Here is a 7,964-nt window from a genome sequence, read left to right as displayed (position 1 = left end):
TACCTTCAGGTATGCTACCTTGCCCTGGAGTTTAGTGATCTCTCTAGGATAAATCTACAAAGAACTCCCCTCTGTGGGAGCATCTTCTCCCCCATCCCAGAGCTCATTAAATAGTACTGGCCTCAGGGTATTTGTTTATTTCCACGATGCATTTTCTCAAAGATTCAAGGTGCTGTATAATGAACTGCAATCATAGAGCCTTTAAATATCATGATGTTACAAAAGAAAGTGGGGAGAGAATTAAGAGCACTCCTAGAGAGTAAAGACTGTGCCCTCCCTACAAGCTTTGATCCCTCCCAACAGCCTGAATGACACATGGATGTTTCATCAATATGATAGTGATGAGGATGAGGTAGCATGGCCTGATGGAAAGAGCCCAGGACTGGGAGTCAGGAGACCTGGGTTGTAGTCCCGGTTTTACCCCTAACCTGCTATGTGACCTTGGCCAAGTCACCTCAACTCTATGGTCCTCAGTATTCTCATTAATAAAATGGAGATAAAAATGCCTATCTTTCCATACCTCCCAGGGATACTGTGACGGTAAAGTGAGATAATCGATGTTAAAAGCACTTTCGTGAAATAAAAAGCAGTGCGGCCTAGTGGATAGATCTTGGGCCCGGAAGTCAGAAGGATCTGGATTCTAATGCTGACTGCCACGTGTCTGCTGTGGACCTTGGGCAAGTTATTTCACTTTTCTGGGCATCAGTTACCTCATCTGTAAAATGGGGATTAAGATTATGAGTCCCATGTGGGACATGGACTGCATCCAACCTTACTAGCCTTTATCTCCCCAGTGCTTAGTACAATGCCTGACACACAGTAAGTGTTTAACCAATACCATTAAAGAACAATTGACAAAAAAAACCCCAACAAGCTAGCTATTATTATGTGATGATGACCTTTGGATCCCACTACATCTATCAATCCATTCCAGTGCTTATAACAGTGCTTGACACATAGTAAGCACTTAATGAATACCATAATAAATAAAATATAAACTTTGCTTTTCCAATTCCTATCCAAATTCCTCCAACAGGTTGTATGCACATACTGCCTCCACTTCCTCTCCTCTGTCTCCCTTTGTGACCACAGACAATCCAGTTTCTGGTCCTATTACTTCACTGAGATATCTCTGTCCAAGATTATCAATGACCTCCTCCTTTCTAAATCTCATGGTCTCTATTCTATTCTAACCATCCTCCATGTCTTGGCTGCTTTTGACAGTGTGGATTACTCCCTTCTCTGGAAACACTATATCCTGGCTTAACTATTGCATCAGCCTCTTTACTGATCTCTTTGCCTCCAGTTTCTCCCCTCTCCAGTCCATACTTCATTTTGCTGCTTGGATCATTTTTCTAAATAATTCTGCAAACATCTCTCCATCCTCCAGAATCCTCTAATGGTCCATTCCTTCTGCAGCAAGCAGAAATTCCTGCTTTAAGGCACATCATCAGCTCTCTTCCTCCTACTTATCCACTCTCTTCTCCCACTAAACCCCAGCTCACATTGCTCCTTTCCCAAGCTAATCTCATTCTCAGCTCTCCTGCCACTCATATCCTTCCCCTGAACTGGAACTCCTTCCCCCTTCAAATCTGACAGACCACAGCGCTCCCCATCTTTGAAGCTTTCTGAAATTACATCTTCTCCAGAAGGTTTTCTCTGATATACTCTTCCCCAGGTTATATTCCCCAACAGCCACTTCAACAGTTCTGTGCCACCTAAGCACTTGTGTACTCACAGTGGTAGCACATACGAACATACTTTATATATGCTATTGGTTGAGCACAAACTCATGTATCTATCTGCTTTTCCTTCTTACTTCTATCTATAAATTATTCCCCCTCTTCTCCGACCCCCTCACAGGGCTATTTTGTTCTGTACACATTTTCTTTCTCATTCACTCATTCAATCATATTTATTAAGTGCTTACTGTGTGCAGAACATGGTACTAAGCACTTGGGAGGGTACAAAATAACAATAAACAGTCACATTCCCTGCCCACAACGACCTTATAGTCTTGAGGACGAGCTTCCGCCTATACTCAGACCCGTGCTTGAAAAATGAATTTTAAAAAATCCCCAGAGAAGTCTTGGTGTTTTTAACCACAAACACTTGGTAAACAAATTAAAGGACCTATCCTTGTCCTTGGTAATGCCCTAAATCCTGACAATGTAGCCCCATTGCTGGGGAGGGAACAACTATCCCACACAACCCTGACATTCAGGGGTTCTAGTATTTCTCAGGCACACCTTGGCTGGCATAACTGAAACGATTTGGGTTGGGGCTAATCACACCTGAACTGTCTAGAGAAATTGCAATTCTTCAGCGCCATTGCTACCATCATGGATCTTGAGCGACAGACCCACTGAGCATCACAGATCCCCCAGAAGACAGAGGAGAAGCAACGTGGTCTAGTGGATAGATCATGGGTCTGGGAGTCCGAAGGACTTGGATTCTAATCCCAGCTCCACCACTTGTTTGCTATGTGACCTGGGGCAAGTCACTTAATTTCTCTGTGCCTCAGTTCCCTCATCTGTAAAATGGGGATTACAACTGTGAGGCCTGTGTGGGACAGGGACTGTGTCCAGCCTGATTAGCTTGAATCTACCCCAGCGTTGAGAACAGTGCCTGAAACATAGTAAGCACCTAACAAATACCACAATTATTATTATTATTATCTTACCCCATATCTGCCGGGCAGACTAGCTTGGAGGGGCCCAGGAAAGAGACTCCACAGGTGATCCCGATAACAAAGGCAAGCGATACTGCCAGAGTTAGCCAGTAGAGGGATCACTGCAGAATTGAAACTTGGCAGACCCTGTTGGAAAGAGAAGAGTCCTGTCCTGGGGAAGGATGAACGGACCAAGTCATTCGGCTTCTCCTCCAGGAAAAACACCACAGAGATAAGGGGGTCCCAGACTTGATGCTGTCCAGGGAGAGGCTATAAAATTGGGACATTCACGTTGGATCTGTTTCCAGTGCCCTCAACTAGGGAAACTCAATCAGGTCCAGAAATGAATCAATTTCCTTTGCTTGTGTCCTGAAATTGGATGAATGGAGTCGTTGCTTACCGCTACTGAAGTCATTAGTCATCTCTGCTGGATCACTAAATAAAACGTTGTTCTTGGACCTAATTCCAGCTTATATGACTTTGGGGATTCTTAGTTTTAACGGCGGGAGGCAAAAAACATCCCCCAGTGATCTCCCTGGAACTACTATTTTTATCCCATGTGTCTTTCATCTTTTTTCCATGTTCATGCCTAGCAGCAGGTCATTCATATTGTGAGAAAGAGAATAAATCAAGGAAGTGGTTCTGAGTTGGCATCATCTCCTAATCAATCAATCAATCAGTCAAACATATTCACTGAGTGCTTATTGTGTGCAGAGCACTGTAATAATAATAATAATAATTGTGGTATTCGTTAAGTGCTTACTATGTATCAGGCACTGTTCTAAGCTCTGGGGTGGACACAAGCAAGTCGGGATGGACATAGTTACTGCACCACATAGGGCTCACAATCTTAATCCTTGTTTTACAGATGAGGTAACTGAGGTGAAGAGAAGTGAAGTGACTTGCCCAAGGACACACAGCAGACACATGGTGGAGCTGGGATTAATAGTCAGGTCTTTCTGACTCCCAGGTCCATGCTATATCCCCTAGGCCATGCAGAGTTCAATATAACAGAGTTGGTAGACACATTCTCTGCCCACGATGAATTCTGATGGGCCCATTCCTCTATGGTAAATTTAGTAGCCAGACATGTAGAGACATCCTTAATGGGGTGATATTTATATCTGAGGTGTCTTGGCAGGGTAAAGACACCTGAAATATGAGAGATTTTATGGAAAAGAAGAAAGATTTGAAACACTAGATCAGAGGCGGTGGATGATGTCAATGAATACAGTGTGTGTGTTTGCGTGCCCACAAGATCAATATTTTGAACTCCTGGCATACACATATATACAATATAGTACTGCCAGAAGTTCTATAGATGCAGTTTATATTCTCTAAAGCACTTAGAACCCCTAATTCAGCCCAAATGCATGCTTTCACAATACATCTTGGATAGAATGGGGTGGAGAATTAGGGCAAGTTCACCCGACGGCATGAATTCTTTAGGCTGTGTCCAACCTGATCTGCTTGTATCCACCCCAGTGCTTGGTACAGTGCTGGCACACAGTAAGCGCTTAACAAATACCACAATTATTATTATTATAATTATTATAAGGTGTGCTGCAGAAAAAGTCATGCACGAGAAGCAGCATGGTGTAGTGGATAGAGCATGGGCCTGGGCGTTAGAAGGTCATGGGTCCTAATCCTGGCTCCATCACTTGTCTGCTCCTTGACCTTGGGAAAGTCACTTCACTTCTCTGGGCCTCAGTTACCGCATCTGGAAAATAGGGATCGAGATTGTGAGCCCCACGTGAGACAGGGATGTGTCCAACCCAATTTGCTTGTGTCCATCCCAGCGCTTAGTACAGTACCTGGCACAGAGTAAGCACTTAACAAATATCATAATCATTATAGTATGAGATATTCAATTTGGAAACAAACAGTGTCCCACATGGGGCTCACAGTCTAAGTAGGAGAAATAAGATTCATCCCTATTTTACAGATGAGGGAACTGAGGCACAGAGAAGTTAAGTGATTTACCTAAGGTCACACAGCAGGCAAGTGGCAGAGCTGGTATTAGAACCCAGGTCTTCTGACTCCCAGGCCCGGGCTGTTTCCACCAGGCCACTCTGCTTCCCAAAGCATATATCCTACATGTATACATTCTCCCCCTCTAGACTGTAAGCTTGTTGGGGGCAGGAAACGTGTCTACCACCTCTGTTATATTATACTCTCCCAAGTGTTTAATACAGTGCTCTGCACACAGTAAGCACTCAATAAATACAATTGACTGAAATACTCGAAAAAGACTCCACTGATGGTGAAATGTATTTATGGATGCATGTGTGACTGAGAAAGTCACTGTAGGGCTGACAGTTCTGACTAGATAGTGCACACCCAAAAGCTGCCTTCTGTTGGGCTGCCATATTTGTTGTTTGCAGCACCTAGTGCTATTTTAGTTGGTGCCTCCTTGTCTCACAGTCCTCTTGAGATTTCTGCTCAAAGAGAACTAACTGCTCTTTCCTTTGTTTAACCGCATCTTTAAAACATTTCCTCTGTCTTTTTCGTTTTTGCTTATCCAGTTTCAGTTGTTGGAGTATCTTACTGTCATCCATTCTTCTCAGATGTTCCACCAGCTTTATTATGGCGAGCATAGCTTCAATAGTAGGGGATTGACTTTATTCCTGGACTTTGTTATTTGTGACGCTGCCTTTCCTTTTGATGTTGAGTATGGTCCACAAGTGATGCAGATGGAGTCACTCAAGGAATTGGATGGAGGGTTGGGGGGAGGGGGTGTCTCTCAGCTGCAGAGGATGGACAACACTACTACTCTGTTGACCTGTAGTTATTCTTTGATTTGATTTTCTATTTCTTTGTCAACTGTGGCATTGTTGGCCCGACAGTGCTGCCTAGGTAATGGAATTCTGGGATAGCCATTGGCTCCGTGTTGCCAGTGTAGATTTTTTTGTGTGTTCAGTTTCCCTTGTTCAGGCTGATACATTTCCTCAGTTTTCTTCAGACTTATCATCAGTCCCATAGGGTCTAGCTGATCAGGCAAAGCAGTTTACAGTCGTTCGCACATCTTCTGAGATGTATGCTTCTAGGGTACAGACATCTTTATATAACATTTTTAGAATGGCTGTCTCTAGGACTTTGAATGCTGCTCACAGCTGGATGAAAGAGTTTCCCAGAGAAATGGAAGTGTATTCTGATGCCTGTGACTGGGTTCCTTGTTGTTCATCCAGCATGGCTGTGTAGAATAAATTGAACTCGAGTGGACCTATCCCTGTTTTAGCCCCTAGAAGATGGAGAATAAATCAGCTTTGACACGACCAGTCATGCTGTCATGAAGCAGTCTTGGAATCCTAATGAACTTGAGAAGCAGCCTGGTCTAGTGGATAGAGCACAGGCCTTGGAGTCAGAAGGACCTGAGTTCTAATTCCAGCTCTGCCACCTGTCTGCTGTGTGGCCTTGGGCAAGTGGTGGTATTTGTTAAGTGCTTACTGTGTACCAGGCACTGTACTAAGCGCTGGGGTGGATACAAGAAGTTATGTTGGATACTTCTCTGTGCTTTAGTTCTCTCATCTGTAAAATGGGGATTAAGACTGTGAGCCCCATTTGGGGCATGGACTGTGTCCAACCTGATTAACTTGTATCTACCCCAGTGCTTAGGTCAGTGCCTATCATATAGTAAGTGCCTAACAAATACCATAAAAAAAAACAAATAAAAAAAATTCTTTTTTTTTGGCGGGGCACCCAGGGGGACCTACCACATTTACTAAGCAAATTTCAAAACTTGGTCTATTGATGATGTCAAATGCTTTCTTCGGGTCAATGAAAACCATATAGAAAGAGCAGCTCCATGCACTTTTCCTGTTTAACATGCTGCAAAGATCATGTCCACTGTGCCACATTGTGATTCTGGAAGTGTATGATCCGGGAAACACTTACTAACAATGGAGTGAAATGAGATGCCTCAATAGATGCCTCAGTACAATCTTTTACTTTTCTTCCTGAAAATGCTGATGACAATGATATTTCCTCCATGTTGGAGAAAAGCTCATGTAAGTGTCCAGGGGCTTACCCATAATAATAATAATAATAATATTAATGCTGGCACTTGTTAAGCACCTACTATGTGCCAAGCATGGTTCTAAGCGCTGGGGGGATACAAGGTGATCAGGTTGTCCCACGTGGGGTTCACAGTCTTAATCACCATTTTACAGATGAGGTAACTGAGGCACAGAGAAGTTAAGTGACTTGCCCAAAGTCACACAGCTGACAAGTGGCTGAGTTGGGGGTAGAACTCAGGTTCTTCTGACTCCCAGGCCTGTGCTTTTTCCACTAAGCTTTGGTGCTTCTCCTTTACTTTTTCCTTGTTTGTCCATGATTTGCCCCTTATCACTGTGACTATCTCCTCTTTGCCAGCCTCCTTCTCCCTCATCTCTCCAATCTCTCCATCATTCACCTCACCCTCTAGCTTCTTCCCATCTCTCCCAGCTCTCTCTACTCCCTTCCTTCCCCTATGGCACCCCTGCTTTGCTCTGCTTTGCTGCATGGACATGATCTCGTTTTTCCTACGTGGTTGTAGGAAACATTTGCTGAACAGACAAGAAATTATGTATTATTATTATCACTGCAGTATTCTTATTGATTATCCATTGTTTTCTTAAGTAAAACATTGCTATAAATATTTTCTGCAGAAGGAGGGCACAAAAATCATTTAAAAGTACCTCCATATCACAGGAGATAAGTGAAAACCTTTCTGTTCATTCAGTGATTCAGAACTGGGAAATGACCACCACAGTTTTCCATTCAGAATCTGAAAGGTGCTGGGTCTGGGTCCTTTCATTTTCTTTTCTAGATTTAAGGACCACTCTGCCTCTGCTTGTTTTGAACCTGTACAAAGAAACATTATAGGATGAAAGCTACTTCCAAGCCTGACTCTTGGTGTTTTTAATCTAACAATCCAGCTTGAAATCTATCACTCGTCAATACGTGATATTTATTGAGTGTTTACTGAGTGCAGAGCACTGTCCTAAGTATTTGGGAAAGCATGATACAATATGACCTGGGGAGAAGAAAAAAGGTGAAGTGGGATTTCAGAAGGGCTTTGAAGATGGGGAGGGCTGATGAATTCGAATGGGGAGGGAGTTTTAAGCAGGAGAAAGGGTCTGAGTTAAGAGTTGGAAGTGGGAGAGACAAGCATGAGGTATAGAGAGTAGGTTACTTTGAGAGGAAGGGAGAATGCAAGTTAGGATGTAGTGGGAGAAAAGAAGGGATAAGTAGGGGAGAGAGCTGATGGAGTGCCTTAAAGCCAATGGTCAGGAGTTTGTGCTTGATGCAGAAA

This window comes from Ornithorhynchus anatinus, chromosome X5 (genome assembly GCF_004115215.2).
Source record: "Ornithorhynchus anatinus isolate Pmale09 chromosome X5, mOrnAna1.pri.v4, whole genome shotgun sequence".
NCBI lineage: Eukaryota > Metazoa > Chordata > Mammalia > Monotremata > Ornithorhynchidae > Ornithorhynchus > Ornithorhynchus anatinus.
Note: the sequence above shows the minus strand (reverse complement) of the source record.